Here is a 19,549-nt window from a genome sequence, read left to right on the forward strand (position 1 = left end):
TCAAATCTAGTCTATAAGCCTAGCCTAACTATACTAAGCAGGTGTTACATAATGAAATATGATTATTTTAAAAAGTTGCATTATTCAGACTCGTAAAAACACTACATAATAACAGATAATAGTATAACGTAAAAACTCTCTTTTTTTTAAGACTAAAAATATGTAAGCTGCTTCCAGAGACAGTCACATGGACTATATCCAAAATTTTGTGAAGAGCTCAAACCCATGAAAGACACCGTTTACCCCACTTCCTTTGTTAGAGAACAGGGAGGATGAATTTTCACATAATTTTCCTTATTTAATAAGAAACTAATTTATAAAACAGATGATGAAACATACGAGATGTCAAGAAAAACACGTTATTTTTTCCCCCAGATTTATTGATCTGATGTCACTGCAATTTATAAAACACAATAGAAAGTCTCATTTTGATAACACACCCAACCAGAGACATTAAAGCACTGAATATACTGTGTGCTTACACAAAAAAGGCATATAGCTCATCAGGATCAATTCACCACCTGGTCTACCTTCTCCCTGTGTATAAACCTATCGTACACAGGGAACCATGCTGTGAAAAGATGGTGAGACTGAAGTGGGCTCTGAGGAATGGTGGATTGAATTACAGACTACAATTTATTTTTTATTTTTTGTAGATAACACACAGTTTGATCCACTGTTTTCTATTTGTGTAAGTGTAAAGATTCAACATAAGACTCCTCAAAGAAACACAAATTATTTATAAAGTCTGAGTCTCTTTTTTTGTTTTTAACTTTGTTATTGAAAAAAAGACGAAAACTGACTTATCCATAATAGAAATGTGAATATATCAATTACCAAAAAAAAAGAGAAGAAAAACAACACATACAAAACATATATTTGATATCAGATTATTTTTCATTAATTCAGTTAAATTGAACTCAGGGGAAGAGTTCCACACTGGTAAATTTTCTGTGTACTGAGAGTATTTTACTTTTGGCTCAGAAGATATTGAGACATTTTCATTAATATTACAAAAAGCACTATATAAATACAGGCCATTTACCATTTACCAAAAACTACATCTACGATATCTTCTGTACAGCAGGAGGAAATGAGGAGCGATACGAGTAGTTACTTGTATGCCTCATCAAGACTTTTTTCTGCCTGATCTTTATTGATTAGATACCAAAATAATGGGATGTTAGCACATTCTGCTTCATATTCTTCAGCAAACTCCCTGTTGTATTTTTTCATTATATATTTCCAGTAGTCTGATGCTTCGAGAGTCTTATCTGGCTGAATATCCCAGTCCTTATAAATTTTCTTGTATTTCTTATAAGGGTGCCATTCATTGTTTGTATGACTGCAACGAAAGCTGTTGTCACTGATCACTGAGGATGAGCATATGTCAGTGACAAGTCGCTCTGTCCACTCCCAGCTGTATCTACCCAGACCTACTGGTCTATGCAGTGAAACAAAGTGCTCAGTATGGACTTTTCCTCCTGCATCACAGGGAGCTTTACAGAATGGACACTGTTTGCCACAACCAATCAATTTGTTGAAAAGCTCATTCTGAGGCTGCACATGGAGATGTTGTAGTTTCATTTCAAAGGTAGATTTTTTGAACTTCTTTCTGAGAGTTTCTCACAGATGTTGTGAGACAGTCAGCAAACTGTTCCTTGTCAGCATTGTTCAGTATCATGAAAGCACCAAGAGCATCCTGGGAAATGACCAGTTTATCACCAAGTTCTTTGCAAATATCTTTAACAAAAGCCTTGAAGCCATCACTCTCTCTGGTTTTGGCCTCGTTGATGGCAGAATTTATGCTGTCAATACACGACCGCAGATGTCGGTCCTCAAACTCAAAAACTGTCGACTCATTTGAGAAGTGCTTCTTTATTTGTTCGAGTATCCATGTCTTTACATACTTCTCATATGAGCGAATGCAGCTCACATAATTTTGAAAATCCTCCTTGGAGAGCAAATCCAGTAAAATTGAATACTGGAAGGACATTCTTGTGCTGAACTGCTCGAGTTTCCTCATTTCATCAATGATATCAGGGCCCAGGGAGCGATTAACAAAGTCTTCAACAGCAGGCTTCAAACATCGATTTGTGAATTCTTCTGCTTTCTTCTGACACTGGTCTCGTTCATGAAACACATCTTTGAAATCATCATGAAACCTTTCCTTGTTTTTAATCAAACATCTGTACGGATCATTTTCTTCTATGAAATCTTCATGCATTTTCTGAAACTCGCTGGCTGCAAATCCACAGATGTGCTGTCATAGAGAAACTTCAAACTCGATGTTTATCTTAACATCTTGATTGTTTTGCAGTTTCTCATCAATCATGTGGAGGATCTCCTGGATGTAAGTGTCATGGTAATTGTTTTTTCTTCTAACCTGCTCATTAACAAAGTATATGCAAGCATCTATAATGCTGTCAGCCAGATCTTGTGCATCCTTTATGTCATCTTGACGGAAGAACTTTTTTACCTCATGTTTAATTTTGTTCAACCGTCCTTCAGCTGTATATTTGAAAGACTCTTTTCCACAATCTTGCAGACTCCTTTGACTTAATAACTCATTTGCACCCCCCCTGTTTTTCAGATTTTCTCTCAGATAGTAGGACACGCTATTGGTGACATTTGAGGTTTTTTGTTCAGAGAAAGACAGTTTTTCCTTCCACATCTTCTCAAACTCTTTATCCAACTGTAAGTCTGTCATTTGATCTTTTTTCTTTTGACATTTATCAATTAATGCACGCACTGCTTTTTCAATCTCTATTGTATAATTGTCTTTGATTTTATCAATTTCTGTCATTCCCTGCCTGTTTTCTGCTGCTGCTTCAAGCTAATACTTTACACCACTTTCTATTTCTATTGGGGCGACCGTGGCTCAGGGGGTTGGGAATCGCATCTGTAACCTGAAGGTCGCCGGTTCGATCCCTGGGCTCTCTGTCCTGGTCGTTGTGTCCTTGGGCAAGACTTTACCCTACTTGCCTAGTGGTGTTGGCCAGAGGGGCCGATGGCACGATATGGCAGCCTCGTTTCTGTCAGTCTGCCCCAGGGCAGCTGTGGCTACAACTCTAGCTTGCCTCCACCAGTGTATGAATGTAAGAGTGAATGAATAGTGGTATTGTAAAGTGCTTTGGGTGCCTTGAAAAGCGCTATATCAATCCATTATTATTTCACGACGAAGGACCTTTGCACTGTTTGAGAATTCCCCTTTGTATCCTTCAATCAGAGACACATGTCCCTCTGTTTGCTCGAAATATTGTGTCAGATTATCCAGAATCTTTGTCTCCCATGTAGACAGCACTGTGGAGGCTTCACTTTTCAAAGAACTAAGAAATTCTCTCATGTCAGATGTTTCAGATTTTGCTGCAATGGTACCAAAATTGGAAATTTTTGTTTCTGCATTTCTTACCCAGGTGTACATTTATTTTCTGAACTCCCACTCCCATTTGCTGAATTCTGAGCAGAGCTTCATGTATGCATCAGCTACGAGGCTGTTTCTGAAGCTGAAGATGAAGTTTTCATGCTTTACTGCATTCCACAGGCTTTTCACCCACTCTTTAAACTCCATGACATTATTAGCAGATGACTCACAGTTTCCCAGTAGTTGGATGATGTTTTTCTTGAGCTCATATACAGCCTCACTGTATCCTGCATTAACTGGTGCCATTGGTGGGTTTCCATTCCACAGTCCAGGAATGTACCAGTTCCCAGTGTCTGGACTGTAGTCCATCACATCAGTGAAGCTCTTGTTCTCCTCTTTCTTTTCCATTTTGGCTGCTGCCTGAGTCATCTCATTTAACTGATCCAGGAGCAGTTTCCTGTCTTGTAAGTTCTTATCATGGGCTGAAACATCCGACACATTCTGAATGAACAAACTGACATTTAGGCTTTTTGCCCACCTCCTTCTGTCATGGTCTACGGTGGGTGGCTGGAGTTTCCATTAGGCTCCTGAACTGACCTGGGATCCGCCCCTGGGCAGGGCCAACTCCAGCTCCTGCACACCTGGAGCCTATTGCAGGCTATCAAGCCAGAGGGATTTAAACCACACATCGATGTTCACTCACTGCCAGTTCGTCATCAACCCATGTTGGTAACAGGTCTTGTGTTTCAAGTTCTCGCTGTAATTCATCTTACTAACTAAGACTCTTTTGTGCTACAGTCGCTGTACCCACCCTGGCTCACTCCACCTCCGGACTCGGAATACCTAGTGATCATTTTGGAAATCCCTCTGTGCCTCACCTGCCTGCCCTCCTGCCATCACACTCCATCTGGAGCCCCGGATCTCAGGTCAGCCTTTCCACGCCACTCAGCCTCCCCTGGATCTTCATCATCCCCCTCTCAAACACTCCAGGTCCCTAACTGCAAAGTAAGAATTGCTGCTCTTATACTGGCCACTTCTGAGCTGCCTTCTATATCCTCTCCCCTCAGTGTGACTGTTCCCCACTCAGCTCCGTTCCACTTCTCAGGCCTCGTTCCCTCGCCCTAGCCACGTTCCCCTGGGCACGCCACACCAAGGCTCCACGTCTCGTCATTTTCTGTCTTTGCCACGTTTCCCTTTTTTTTTCCCCTTGCACTTAACTGTAATAAACTATTAAATCATCTACCGTCTCCGTTCTGGGTTCCTGCACCTGGGTCCTATTCAGTACCGGCCATCCGTCGCCGTGACAGTACGAACTGGCCAACAAATGGACTCAGCAGACCCAGTACGTTCAGCAGTCTCCAAGCAGGGAGCCATTTTAGGGGCTCATGAGCAAGCGTTGCAGGTTCTCGACACCCGGTGTCAAGCCATAGGCGAGACCCAGGCTAGGATCTTAGCTTCCCTGCAGGAGATTCAGTCGGCTCTTTCCCCTCCTCCAGGCCCATCCTCCGCGTCCCCTGCGCCCGTGGCAGAACCTCCCCAGTCCTCCCCAGCTCCGACCCCTTCGGGCTCCGTGTTTCGCGATGCTGCATTCCCAGAACCCGAGCCGTACTCTGGGGAGCGGGGCCGCTGTACGGCCTTTCTACTGAAATGTTCTCTCGCGTTCACGCATTCACCCCGTTCATTTACTAGCGAATCAGCTCGGGTAGCATATCTGGTGGCTAAGCTACAGGGCAAGGCGCTGTTATGGGCCGAGGCGTACCTGTCGGCTCACCCGCTCCCAACCTGCTCGTTTGATGATTTTCTGTGCGAGTTTAAAAAGACCTTTACTCACCCAGTATCGGAGGGTAGTTCTGATGAAAGGTTGCTCGGGTTGCAACAGGGGAGCCGGAGTGTCGCGGAGTTCATTATCGACTTCCGTACTGCAGCCGCCGAGGCCAATTGGCCCGATCATGCCCTTCGGGGAGTGTTCCGTCGCGCCTTAAACGACGAGCTCAAAGACCAGCTCGCTTCCCGCGATGAGCCCAAATCCTTTGAAGACTTGGTCTCCCTTTCCCTTCGGATAGATAATCGCCTGAGGGAAAGGGAGGCAGAAAAGAACCAGAAACATCGTAAACCTGCGCCTCGTACGTTTTCACTTCCTCCACCGTCACGTCCGGTGTCAACATCCGCTCCCGTTTCCGTGGAAACTGACGCCGCTCCGGAGCCTATGTTAATCGGCCGCTCTCGTCTCACACCAGAGGAGCGAGAACGACGGCTTCGGTCGGGCGCGTGCTTTTACTGTGGCTCAGTGGAGCATAGGTTAGCGCAGTGTTCGGTTCGGCCAAAAGGCTACGCCCGCCGGTAATTTCGGGGATACAGGTGGGCGGATCCTCTTTCAGTTCCAAACCCCGGTTAATTCTACCAGTCACCCTGTGTCTAAATAAGGTTTCTCACCCCCTCCATGCTCTCGTTGATTCCGGAGCAGAGCAAAATTTAATAGATTTAGCTCTCGCTAGACGCCTTCATTTGCCACTCAAGACTCTCGATCCTCCCATCCCTGTTACCGCATTAAACGATCAAATATTCTCTCAGATAACCCATCAGGCTGGCCCCGTAACCCTCGTCACCTCTGGAAACCACCATGAAGCCATTACCTTATTCACCTTCTCTTCTCCTGATTCACCACTCATCCTAGGCTACCCCTGGCTACAGAAACATAACCCTCATATAGACTGGTCTGGAAGTAAAATCGCTAGTTGGAGCCCCTTTTGTCTAGCCCACTGCCTCAAGTCTGCCCTACCGCCGGGGGCCCCTGACACTAACACCTCGGGCGTTGATCCGGTTGACCTCACACTCGTCCCACCTGAGTACCATGACCTCCAGGAAGTTTTCAGTAAAGACAGAGCGTCGTCCTTACCACCCCACAGGCCTTATGACTGCGCTATCGACCTTCTACCTGGTGCTCCGCTTCCCTCTAGCCGGCTATTCAACATCTCCAGACCAGAAAGAGAGTCCATGGAAAAGTACATCCACGAGTCATTAGCTGCAGGTATCATCCGCCCATCCTCCTCTCCAGTGGCCGCCGGCTTCTTTTTTGTGGAAAAGAAGGATAAATCACTCCGTCCATGCATAGACTACAGAGGGTTAAACGACATCACCATTAAAAACAAATATCCTTTACCCCTTATCAGCTCAGCCTTCGAACCCCTCCATGAAGTCACCGTATTCACCAAACTGGATCTCCGCAATGCCTACCACCTTGTCCGCATCAGGGAAGGGGACGAATGGAAAACGGCTTTTAATACGCCCCTAGGTCATTTTGAGTATTTGGTCATGCCGTTTGGGTTAACCAATGCCCCCGCTGTCTTTCAGAACCTGGTCAACGACGTGCTCCGTGATTTCCTGAACCAGTTTGTCTTTGTTTATCTTGATGACATACTCATTTTCTCCAAGACCCCCCAGGAACACCATGTCCACGTCCGAGCAGTCCTCCAACGCCTCCTGGAAAACCGACTTTACGTCAAAGCCGAGAAATGTGAGTTTCATGCACAATCTGTCACTTTTCTTGGCTATATACTCGCAGGAGGGCAGGTGAAGACTGATCCAGCCAAGATCCGCACGATCCTAGAGTGGCCCACGCCCACGTCACGTAAGCACTTACAACGTTTCCTCGGCTTTGCCAATTTCTACCGGAGGTTTATTCGCAACTACAGCCAGGTAGCCACTCCTCTCACTACACTCACATCCACCAAAAGACAGTTCATCTGGACACCTGAAGCTGAGGTAGCATTCAGTAGGCTCAAGCGCCTATTTACTTCAGCTCCAGTATTGTGTCACCCAGATCACTCCAAGCCATTTGTTCTAGAGGTAGACGCGTCCGACGTCGGCGTCGGAGCAGTCCTTTCACAGCATTCAGGTTCCAAGGCCAAGTTACACCCATGTGCCTTTTTCTCACGTCAACTCTCGTCAGCTGAACGCAACTATGATGTAGGAGACAGAGAGTTGCTGGCTATTAAGTTAGCCCTGGAAGAGTGGCGTCACCTATTGGAAGGAGCTGAACACCCATTCACCATCTTCACAGATCATAAAAACCTTACTTACCTCAAAACAGCTAAGCGTCTAAACGCCCGCCAGGCCCGTTGGTCTCTGTTCTTTGATCGCTTCAAGTTTGCCATCTCTTTCCGTCCAGGTTCCAAGAACGCCAAGGCTGATGCCCTGTCTCGTCTTTACGACCCAGACGCTGAACCCACCGAACCAGCTCCTGTGCTTCCTGCCTCCTGCCGCGTAGCGTTTTTATCCTGGGACATAGAGGAATCCATCCAGCGTGCTTTACTGGATGAACCAGACCCTGGCACAGGTCCTCCGGGCCGCCGCTTCGTTCCCACAGCAACCCGTTCGGCTGTAATTAAGTGGGCTCATACCTCCCGGTTTTCCTGCCATCCTGGAATCGGCCGCACCATCGCACTACTACGTCGTCACTTCTGGTGGGCAACTCTGGAACATGATGTGCGGGACTACGTCTCTGCCTGTGACGTGTGCGCCAGGAACAAGACCCGAAATCAGCGACCATCCGGTCTTCTGCAACCTCTAGCCGTACCTTCTCGTCCTTGGTCCCACATTTCCCTGGACTTTGTCACTGGACTGCCTAGGTCAGCAGGTAAAACAGTGATACTCTCCGTGATCGACAGGTTTTCAAAAGCAGCTCACTTCGTTGCCCTGGAGAAACTACCCACTGCCACGGAAACTGCAAGACTGATGGTTGACCACGTCTTCAAACTCCACGGGATTCCTGCCGAGGTCACTTCTGACAGGGGACCTCAGTTTACATCCCAGGTTTGGAAATCTTTCTGCTCTGCCCTGGGTGCTCGAGCCAACCTCAGTTCTGGTTACCACCCTCAAACCAACGGGCAGACTGAGAGGCTCAACCAAGAGCTGGAGTCCATGCTCCGCTGCATGGTTTCCCATAACCCGGCTACCTGGTCAGCACATCTCCCATGGGTGGAGTATGCGCACAATTCTCATGTTTCCGCATCCACTGGTCTCTCTCCATTTGAAGCGTCCCTGGGCTATCAGCCTCCCCTCTTCCCTGAGGAAGAGGCTGATTTGGCTGTGCCTTCCGTCCAGCACCATCTCCAGCGCTGCCGCCGCGTCTGGACTCGGACCCAGGAGGCACTGAAGAAAGCTGCTGCCCGCCACTGCCGCTATGCAGATCGTCTACGGTCGCCAGCTCCTCGGTACGCTCCAGGGCAGAAGGTGTGGCTGTCGGCTAAGGATGTTCCCCTTAAAGTTTCCTCCCGCAAGCTGGCTCCTCGGTTTATTGGGCCGTATGTCATCCACTCGGTCATCTCGCCCTCTGCTGTGAAGCTCGAGCTTCCTCCCAGTCTGCGGATTCACCCGGTTTTTCATGTTTCCCAAGTCAGGCCTGTGCTGTCCAGCGTGCTGTGCCCGCCTTCCGACCCCCCTCCGCCCGCCCGGCTCATCGATGGTCATCCGGCCTATACGGTTCGGCGGGTCGTTGACGTCCGTCGCCGTGGTCGGGGTCGCCAGTTTTTGGTGGACTGGGAGGGGTATGGGCCTGAGGAACGTGCCTGGGTTCCTCGCTCGTTTATCCTTGATCCTGCTCTTGTCTCTGATTTTTTCAGGTCACGTCGCGGGCTGGGGACCGGTCGGCCGCCGGGTGGCGTCCCTTGAGGGGGGGGTACTGTCATGGTCTATGGTGGGTGGCTGGAGTTTCCATTAGGCTCCTGAACTGACCTGGGATCCGCCCCTGGGCAGGGCCAACTCCAGCTCCTGCACACCTGGAGCCTATTGCAGGCTATCAAGCCAGAGGGATTTAAACCACACATCGATGTTCACTCACTGCCAGTTCGTCATCAACCCATGTTGGTAACAGGTCTTGTGTTTCAAGTTCTCGCTGTAATTCATCTTACTAACTAAGACTCTTTTGTGCTACAGTCGCTGTACCCACCCTGGCTCACTCCACCTCCGGACTCGGAATACCTAGTGATCATTTTGGAAATCCCTCTGTGCCTCACCTGCCTGCCCTCCTGCCATCACACTCCATCTGGAGCCCCGGATCTCAGGTCAGCCTTTCCACGCCACTCAGCCTCCCCTGGATCTTCATCATCCCCCTCTCAAACACTCCAGGTCCCTAACTGCAAAGTAAGAATTGCTGCTCTTATACTGGCCACTTCTGAGCTGCCTTCACTACCTGCCTAACTTCTATATCCTCTCCCCTCAGTGTGACTGTTCCCCACTCAGCTCCGTTCCACTTCTCAGGCCTCGTTCCCTCGCCCTAGCCACGTTCCCCTGGGCACGCCACACCAAGGCTCCACGTCTCGTCATTTTCTGTCTTTGCCACGTTTCCCTTTTTTTTCCCCCTTGCACTTAACTGTAATAAACTATTAAATCATCTACCGTCTCCGTTCTGGGTTCCTGCACCTGGGTCCTATTCAGTACCGGCCATCCGTCGCCGTGACACCTTCATCCTGAGAAAAGCGTGCACAACTATTTGTAGGATGTCCTTCATTTCAGTTATATTCTCCATTGCAATGTTCACTATGGTGACATCACTCAGCCCAACAACAAGTGTTGCAAGCTCATTGTCGTGCTCATAGCTGTTGTCCAGTTGTGCAAGTTCTGGTGACTTTAAGCCCTCAGTGTCAATGATCACCAAGAAGTCACAGTTTAGGACGTTTTTCATGTCTTCATTGATTTTGATGAGCAACATAAAGGCACCTCGAGTACATCGACCACTGCTGACTGCAAACTGCACTCCAAACATGGTGTTAAGGAGAGTGGACTTTCCTGTGCTCTGAACTCCAAGAACTGTGACTACTCGTATCTTTCTCTTATTTCCTTTTTTCTTTGGAGACACCAAGCCACTGAGCTGAGAGAGAACATCACTCACCCATCTGAGAGGGATGTTGGATGCATCTCCATCTACAAGCTCAAGAGGAAATCCATCAAGCAACAACTCTGCACACAGTTTGGGCAGATGCTGCAATTGTTGACGTGATCTGTCTGTTTCTGGAAGAGACAGTGAAGCTTCATAGATCTGACCCATTTCACGGAAGAAGTGTTCAATCCCCAGTGAGCTGTTGGAAATTTGTCTGTCAATTTCTTTGATCTCCTCTTTGTTCTCAGAGTTCTTGCATTTTTCTTTATATTTCTCCCTGAGTTCACACAGTTTTATACGAGACACATTATCGAGGTTCATTCGCATCCATTTCAGGAAATAAAGCCTCTCTGTTCCTCGGCTTGATATCCCAGTGATGAAGTTCGTCATAGCTGTTGACATCTCGTATGAGTTCTGCTTTTGCCGCAGTTCATATTTCTGTTTCTGAAGATCACTTTTGTAGTCTTCTATATTTTTAGACCCAACATGTCAAAGTCGAAACTCTTCCTTCTCTAACAAGGTCAGTGTTTTCCATATTTGGCGTTGCCTGGGAAGCTGATCTTCTTTATATTTATGGATGTTTTGAATTTCTTCAGTGATGGTTTTTGCATTTTTCTTTGCAGTCTGGCACTCTGGAGGGTCTTCATCAACCAGGACTCCCAGTTTATGAGCAACATCCACCATCTCCTCTATTTTCATCTTCAGCTCTGATTTCTCAACCACATTACTGACAGTTTTCCTTAAATCTTTTACAAAGTCAGCATCATTTTTCTGCTTTGTCTTAATAATGATGTTGTTTTTAGTCAAACCCAATTGAGTTGCAAGTTTTTTCAAAATATCTACAGGGAGTGCAGAATTATTAGGCAAATGAGTATTTTGTCCACATCATCCTCTTCATGCATGTTGTCTTACTCCAAGCTGTATAGGCTCGAAAGCCTACTACCAATTAAGCATATTAGGTGATGTGCATCCCTGTAATGAGAAGGGGTGTGGTCTAATGACATCAACACCCTATATCAGGTGTGCATAATTATTAGGCAACGTCCTTTCCTTTGGCAAAATGGGTCAAAAGGACTTGACAGGCTCAGAAAAGTCAAAAATAGTGAGATATCTTGCAGAGGGATGCAGCAGTCTCAAAATTGCAAAGCTTCTGAAGCGTGATCATCGAACAATCAAGCGTTTCATTCAAAATAGTCAACAGGGTCGCAAGAAGCGTGTGGAAAAACCAAGGCGCAAAATAACTGCCCATGAACTGAGAAAAGTCAAGCGTGCAGCTGCCAAGATGCCACTTGCCACCAGTTTGGCCATATTTCAGAGCTGCAACATCACTGGAGTGCCCAAAAGCACAAGGTGTGCAATACTCAGAGACATGGCCAAGGTAAGAAAGGCTGAAAGACGACCAACACTGAACAAGACACACAAGCTGAAACGTCAAGACTGGGCCAAGAAATATCTCAAGACTGGTTTTTCTAAGGTTTTATGGACTGATGAAATGAGAGTGAGTCTTGATGGGCCAGATGGATGGGCCCGTGGCTGGATTGGTAAAGGGCAGAGAGCTCCAGTCCGACTCAGACACCAGCAAGGTGGAGGTGGAGTACTGGTTTGGGCTGGTATCATCAAAGATGAGCTTGTGGGGCCTTTTCGGGTTGAGGATGGAGTCAAGCTCAACTCCCAGTCCTACTGCCAGTTTCTGGAAGACACCTTCTTCAAGCAGTGGTACAAGAAGAAGTCTGCATCCTTCAAGAAAAACATGATTTTCATGCAGGACAATGCTCCATCACACGCGTCCAAGTACTCCACAGCGTGGCTGGCAAGAAAGGGTATAAAAGAAGAAAAACTAATGACATGGCCACCTTGTTCACCTGATCTGAACCCCATTGAGAACCTGTGGTCCATCATCAAATGTGAGATTTACAAGGAGGGAAAACAGTACACCTCTCTGAACAGTGTCTGGGAGGCTGTGGTTGCTGCTGCACGCAATGTTGATGGTGAACAGATCACAACACTGACAGAATCCATGGATGGCAGGCTTTTGAGTGTCCTTGCAAAGAAAGGTGGCTATATTGGTCGCTGATTTGTTTTTGTTTTGTTTTTGAATGTCAGAAATGTATATTTGTGAATGTGGAGATGTTATATTGGTTTCACTGGTAAAAATAAATAATTGAAATGGGTATATATTTGTTTTTTGTTAAGTTGCCTAATAATTATGCACAGTAATAGTCACCTGCACACACAGATATCCCCCTAAAATAGAAATCCCCTGAAAATATCAATGTTTGTGTTTCCACCAGGAAGATACCAAGTAATTTCAGTCAGTCCGTTGGAAATTCTCCTTGGACTGTCACCACACTCCATGTCGTGGTGAACAAAGGTGTCATGGTACTGTTGAGAATTGCTCAGATGTTTATTGAGAATCTCTGACTTGAATAAGGAGCACTCACCCAGTCTGACAAAAGAGACCATTGGAAGTTCAGAGAGAACGATTCTTTCTTCAATGAAGCCCTTTGAATGTGAAAGAGACTGAGGTCTGTACTTTTTAACAATGTCTCTCATGGCCCACAGCATGAGTGTGCACTGTTCTGTGTCACAATTAGGAAGCAGCAGAGGGACAGAGAACTGACACATGGACATTTTTAGTGCCATTTCCTGCTGTAGAAAACCATCAGAACACAGAAAGAGAGCAGTGATTATGTCGAGCGGGTTCACCGTGTTGCCTTTGTTTGAACTGTCGATCATATTTTCAAGATCTATATTTGTACTCCCTGTTTCATCATCACTGCTTGAATCAGATTCTGCTGTACATTTCACATTCCTAGCAGTGACATTAAACATCATTAATTTCTTTAGAAAATACCATGGAAGGTCTGATTTACACTTGGCAGGTTCATCAGTGATGGTCTTCTTATCAATCTCAAGTATTCGGCTGAGTGATAGCTTCTCTCTGTAGTACTGCTTCAAGTCCAATTCTTCCAATAATTTATCCAGGTGTTTCACTGTGAATAAAAATAAAAAATAAATAAAAAATAAAATTCTTATTATTTCTGAAGAAACTTTTTATAAAACATAGATTTAAAATTCACAACCTTGGTTATTATGTTTAAGAATTTAAATAATATATTTTAAATTCAAAATGTATTTATATATGATATAACATTAAATTGATAATTTTCTGCGTTATATGATTATTTAAGATTCCATCTATCCACCAATTCCACTTATCCTTGCCAGGGTCACTGGATCCTATCCAAGCTATTATAGCACAAGAGGTGGGGCACACCCTAGACAGATTCCCAGTCTGTCACAGGACTAACACATAGATAGAGATCTCTCACATTCACAATGAAGAATCACCAATCAAGCTCCCCCTCCACTAACTAAGACTGGACTGTGGGATGATGCTGGAGTACTGAGAAAGACCCCAGCAAACACAGGGGGAACATGCTCCACACAGAAAACCCTCTTTTTTCACATTGAGATTTGTGTCTACACTGGGTCCACATATCTGTAATCTCAATTTCTTAAGGTATTTTTTGTATTCTTTAAGTAACTGCTGTATGCAAAACCCCAATTGTGAAAATGCTACATGATGCTCTGCAAAGTGTAAATAAAAACAGAATTTAAATTTTACTTAATTTGTTTCTCTTTTCATGTAAATCCAAATGCTGAGTGATTGAAAAAGAAAAACAACTATTTTTATAGAGCAAAAAAAATGTCTAAAGGGAACATTGATTTTATTTATTTTTATTTTATTTTATTAGCATTTTCCTCAAATGTGTCAAATATATATTTTCTCATCTAAATGTCCTCTGAGCTGTGTGCCAGGGGGCGGTAATGCTCCTTAACATTGGTTGCCAACCAAGAAGAAGAAGAAGAAGAAGCTGTGAGCCTGGAGGGAGGGGGTGAGTGAGTCCTGAGTGATTTGCTTATGCTACGATTCAGCACAGGAAGGGAGGGGGAGCACTCAAATGTGCTGTTAGCATGTTAGCAATGCGATGCTACTGTGAACTGAGGAGCTATTGTCTTGATGTGAGTTTTCTACTCAGGGTTTTTTCTTCCAGTTCAGAGCAGCCAAATATATTTCTACTAATGAAATTAGTTTGCTAACAGCAACAGGGATGAGTCAGTGAGTCAGTAAAGTGATTCTCGAGTATTGAACGATTCGTTCATGATTCCAACATCACTAGTGTCAAGACACACCTGTCTTTCTCGGCAGTCCTCGCTCGCGCTGAGGTTCCGCGTTTGTAAGTCGGACTTTAATTCTGATTAAATAAACGCAAATAAAATGTAATAAAGTTTTCCATCGGGGCATGCAGCTTCCAACTCTCCCCATCCTCACTGTTAGTAAAGCACCGGTTTAACTAAGAATTTTATTTTGGTTTAAAACATGTTCACACACACACACACAGACCCACAAAACAGCTGTCTAAAAAGGTGGCATTTTTGGTCATAAAATGACAAAGTCCTATTCCATATTTTTCATGATCATATTTTTGGGGAATTATTGATTATTATCGAGTTATAAAATATCATAACTTTATGATATTTATAAAAAATTATGACTGCCATTAACTCTTGCTATTTTCATTATTACTTTCTAGGTCATAAATCATTTTCTCAGAGGCCATAAATCACTCGTTTTGACATAAGGGGGTTTATCCCCCTCCTCCCAAAGTCTGTTTCATTGTTGATATTTTGAAAAAGACCACCAACTTCCTGTCTCTCTCCTTCGTCACATGAACAATTTGAACACTTTCATAAATGTAAGTAATAGAAAGCAAACTGAAAAGAAAACACTGAGTTTGGTTTTCATTCTCCCCACACAAGTGTCAGTCTTTTTGTATTAATGATTGCTTCAATTTCTGGCCTTGATGTATTAAACACTTTAATACAGTGTGAAAAAGCAATTAGAAATTTAGAGTAACAGCTAAAAGCTCTGCATTCAAAATCTGACTTAAGATGATTGATTTAAGGCTTCATCACAACACAAAAATAAGACTGAACAGCAAGAAAAATGAAAACTTTCTTGAGGAAACTTCTGCTTGTGGCAGACTGAGCCCTATGCTGCCAATTGATGTTTGAATGGGCTGAATTTATATTTTTTCATTGCTTTTCCAAACTATAGTCTCGGGGGGGCTCGCCCCTCTGCCACAAGAAAGAGAGGAAGGTTACAGACTAGATTGGTGCACTGAAGAAGGCAGCTTCGTGGATCCACAAACTAGTTCTTGGCCTTCCTTTTCATGCACATAATAGAAATATCACCGAAAAAAGAGCAGCATAAAACATCCTACCTTTACAGAAGAGAGCTCTCTGTCTGATGCCGTCATCCATTTTTGTCCTCTTGCTGCAGTATTGTTCTCTTGCGACTTCCTTTCAATTCTTGAGGAAGTGTAATGCAGCAGGGATGCTGACCACCTGTTTTATACAGTTTATAAGGAGGTAATAATGTGGATTAGCTGTGCGTTGAATCTCATTGTACTTGTGTACAATGACAATCCTCTTTTTCCCTCATAACTACTTTAATGCCACACATTCAACAAGGTGTTGGAAACATTCCTCAGAGATTTTGATCCAGGAAAGAAGCTGCAGAACTGCATCTGTGGCTGGTCAAAACTAAAAACTGACATGGGCCTAAAAATCCACCAAGGCACAACTCCCAGCCGAACACAAAGTGCTGTACACTTGACGTGCCAAAAATGATACATTGAATAAGTTAAAATAAATAAAGATAAAAATAACAAAAATAAGATGATAATTAAAATAACATTTAAAATAATAAAATAAGCACAAATAAAATAGTATAAAATGATAGTTAGAATTAGATTTTCTATGGGGTTGAGGTCTGGAGACTGGCTAGGCCACTCCAGGACTTTCAAATGCTTCTTACGGAGCCACTCCTTTGTTGCCCGGGCGGTGTGTTTGGGATCATTGTCATGTTGGAAGACCCAGCCTCGTTTCATCTTCAAAGTTCTCACTGATGGAAGGAGGTTTTGGCTCAAAATCTCACGATACATGGCCCCATTCATTCTGTCCTTAACACGGATCAGTCGTCCTGTCCCCTTGGCAGAAAAACAGCCCCATAGCATGATGTTTCCACCCCCATGCTTCACAGTAGGTATGGTGTTCTTGGGATGCAACTCAGTATTCTTCGTCCTCCAAACACGACGAGTTGAGTTTATACCAAAAAGTTCTACTTTGGTTTCATCTGACCACATGACATTCTCCCAATCCTCTGCTGTATCATCCATGTGCTCTCTGGCAAACTTCAGACGGGCCTGGACATGCACTGGCTTCAGCAGCGGAACACGTCTGGCACTGCGGGATTTGATTCCCTGCCGTTGTAGTGTGTTACTGATGGTGACCTTTGTTACTTTGGTCCCAGCTCTCTGCAGGTCATTCACCAGGTCCCCCCGTGTGGTTCTGGGATCTTTGCTCACCGTTCTCATGATCATTTTGACCCCACGGGATGAGATCTTGCGTGGAGCCCCAGATCGTGGGAGATTATCAGTGGTCTTGTATGTCTTCCATTTTCTGATGATTGCTCCCACAGTTGATTTTTTCACACCAAGCTGCTTGCCTATTGTAGATTCACTCTTCCCAGTCTGGTGCAGGTCTACAATACTTTTCCTGGTGTCCTTCGAAAGCTCTTTGGTCCATGGCGGTCCATGGCGGAGTTTGGAGTCTGACTGTTTGAGGCTGTGGACAGGTGTCTTTTATACAGATGATGAGTTCAAACAGGTGCCATTCATACAGGTAACGAGTGGGGGACAGAAAAGCGTCTTACAGAAGACGTTACAGGTCTGTGAGAGCCAGAGATTTTCCATGTTTGAGGTGACCAAATACTTATTTTCCACCCTAATTTACGAATAAATTCTTTACAAATCCTACCATGTGAATTCATGGATTTTTTTTCACATTCTGTCTCTCACAGTTGAAGTGTACCTCTGGTGCAAATTACTGACCTCTGTCATCATTTTAAGTGGGGGAACTTGCACAATCGGTGGCTGACTAAATACTTTTTTGCCCCACTGTATATGTCATTCAATGCACATATTAAACAAACATGTAGGACTGCTTTCTTCCATTTGCGTAATATTGCTAAAATTAGAAATATCCTGTCTCAGAGTGACGCTGAAAAACTAGTCCATGCATTTGTTACTTCCAGGTTGGACTACTGTAATTCATTATTATCAAGATGTCCTAAAAACTCCCTTAAAATCCTTCAGCTAATCCAAAATGCTGCAGCAAGAGTACTGACAGGGACTAGAAAGAGAGAGCAGATTTCTCCTATGTTGGGTTCTGTAAGGACAAGAAAGACATTGTGGCCCAAATAGGACACCCCCCCCATAATCTTTAGTTACAATATTATATTTGGTTAAATGTTCTGATTGTTCAAATATGTTATTTTCTTTGGTTGTTGTAAAATAATGTGTGCCCCATTCTCCAAAAATGACATAGTGCGGGAAGGATAGTTATTCCTCCGTTACACCACAAGAGTGAGTATCCCCTTGTAACAGTGCAGCCCTTAGCGGCTGGAAACACAGTGAGACAGACCAAGGCAAGTGTAGTGGAACAAAGTATTTATTTGCTATATGGCTCTCCTTAAAACAATTAACTTGTCGAGCTTCTTCACAGCACAAAAATCCCCTAATGACAACTGGCAGCCTTAAATATGTTCAGCTGTCACAGACTTAACCATTATTCCACTCTCAGGTAAATTCTTAAATCCCAACCTTTCACCACAGTATACAATATATCAATAAGAATAAATAAATACATAAATACATCTTCACATTTACATATTAATAAATATTTCACACTTTAATGTTACACAAAACACAATATTATAAAAACCCAGAAACCCAAGCACAAAAAGATTCACCACACTCTTTTTACCAATGGTCTCTCCCGGAACCTTTAAATGGTGTCTGGACCCCCGGGGAAACATTTGCCCAAACACCTTGAAGAGGACACAGGCAAGAAAGGTGAGTAATCATTAACTTACAAACACTTATTTGCACCACTTTTATCCCTAGATTTCACACACACATTTGCATTAGTTTTCCTTATTGGTAAACCTTAATCTCAATCACCATTCTTCTCTCCTGACAGACAACCACCACATTCCTTGATGAGGAGCAGCTGTGCAGGATCTGAAACAAGGCCACCAACTGATTTTAAAATTCCCAATAAATAGACAATAAATATTTAAACTTCTTGTGTGCAAATCCATGCTTAAAGTGCAATGCTACATAAAGTGCTTGATAAGGTGCTTTTAATAAAGTGAAAGGTGTGCTCTAAAGTGCTATACAGACAATACAATATAAATAAATGCAGTAAGGGAGTCCTCTTCCTTACATTTCCTCCTCCCTCTCTTAAGCACGAAGTGCTTCAGTCCTCTGTCATCCTAGATAAACAATCAGCAACCACATTTGACTTCCCCGGCCTATACTGGACCGTAAAGTCATAAGGCTGCAGAGACAGGTACCATCCTGCAATGCGGGCATTCGCATCCCTCATGCGGTTCAACCACTGGAGGGCACGATGATCAGTCTCCAGAGTGAAGTGACGTCCCAGAAGATAATACCTCAAGGCCTCAATAGCCCATTTCATGGCCAAGCACTCTTTCTCTACCGTCGAATACCTCGTCTCCCTGTCGAGTAGTTTCCGACTCAGAAACACCACAGGCCTTCTTTCACCATCCACCTCTTGCTGAAGGACAGCACCAAGGCCAACTCCCAAAGCATCAGTTTGCAAGATGAATGGCTTGTTGAAGTCTGGACTGTGTAGAACTGGATGTGTGCAAACTGCTTCCTTGAGGTCTCTGAATGCTTGCTCACAGTCTTCCGTCCAACGCACTTTGTTAGGGGCTGAGCCTTTTGTGAGGTTATTAAGTACAGTGGATCGCTCTGCAAAAGAAGGTATGAATTTCCGGTACCAGCCTACTAGACCCAGAAAACCTCTCACCTTCCTTTTTGTTGTCGGAACTGGGAAGGACTGAATTGCTTCAATCTTTCCAACCTGCGGCTTTATCTTCCCAGAGCCAACTACAAAGCCCAAGTACTCCACTTCTCTCTTGGCTATGGAGCACTTCTTGGGATTGATAGTCAGTCCAGCCATCCTGATGGAGTGTAGCACCTTCTGTAGGTGAATGACATGCTCTTCCCAGGACTGGCTGTACACCACCACGTCATCCAGATATGCTGCAGAGAATGCTGACACATCTCTCAGTACATGGTCCATTAATCGTTGGAATGTCGCTGGTGCACCTTGAAGACCAAATGGCATGACTTTAAATTGGTACATACCAA

General features: G+C 44.4%; 2 long non-coding RNA genes and 1 pseudogene across 3 annotated transcripts; 2 read left to right on the top strand and 1 right to left on the bottom strand.

Moving 5' to 3' along the window:
- Nucleotides 1–1,113: 1,113 nt before the first annotated feature.
- LOC146674697 (up-regulator of cell proliferation-like) lies at nt 1,114–15,569 on the bottom strand (annotated as a pseudogene).
- LOC146674698 (uncharacterized) lies at nt 3,961–4,565 on the top strand. Its single transcript, XR_014909578.1, has 3 exons — nt 3,961–4,089; nt 4,163–4,369; nt 4,432–4,565. It is a non-coding gene; the product is annotated as an uncharacterized LOC146674698 (long non-coding RNA).
- On the top strand, nt 8,874–9,718 carry LOC146674699 (uncharacterized). 2 transcript variants are annotated; one of them, XR_014909575.1, is made up of 3 exons: nt 8,874–9,225; nt 9,299–9,505; nt 9,585–9,718. It is a non-coding gene; the product is annotated as an uncharacterized LOC146674699 (long non-coding RNA). The 2 variants fall into 2 exon arrangements; XR_014909577.1 differs by having other exon boundaries at nt 8,874–9,208.
- Nucleotides 15,570–19,549: the final 3,980 nt, after the last annotated feature.

Source organism: Rhamphochromis longiceps, linkage group LG3 (assembly GCF_057381845.1).
Source record: "Rhamphochromis longiceps isolate RC_006_pf linkage group LG3, R_longiceps_female_GT1.1, whole genome shotgun sequence".
Classification (NCBI taxonomy): Eukaryota; Metazoa; Chordata; class Actinopteri; order Cichliformes; family Cichlidae; genus Rhamphochromis; species Rhamphochromis longiceps.